The sequence below is a fragment of the Notolabrus celidotus genome, chromosome 11, assembly GCF_009762535.1.
Source record: "Notolabrus celidotus isolate fNotCel1 chromosome 11, fNotCel1.pri, whole genome shotgun sequence".
In the NCBI taxonomy this organism is placed as follows: domain Eukaryota; kingdom Metazoa; phylum Chordata; class Actinopteri; order Labriformes; family Labridae; genus Notolabrus; species Notolabrus celidotus.
Genome location: NC_048282.1, coordinates 32,138,769 through 32,139,060, shown reverse-complemented (window position 1 = coordinate 32,139,060; position 292 = coordinate 32,138,769).

The following is a 292-nucleotide window of genomic DNA, read 5'->3' as shown; positions in this document are numbered from 1 at the left end:
TTCCGGTACAGCTTTTCAAAATAAAATAAACAGATCGCAATCCCCTATAAGAAGACTGTTAAATTCATTTATTTGGTTCTGTTGATTTGGGGATTGAAAATTAGGAAAATGTTATGCATGCACATAATGATAGAGTGTACTTCACTGGCTATCTTTTATAAACTCAGTCTGTTTTCCTGTGATAACTACAAATTCTGGTTGGATTCACAAGATCTTGACTAACTTATTTAATTTCATCAAGATAACAACACTAGTTATCCTATGTTTTGTACTTTTGCAACCTTGAGGATAT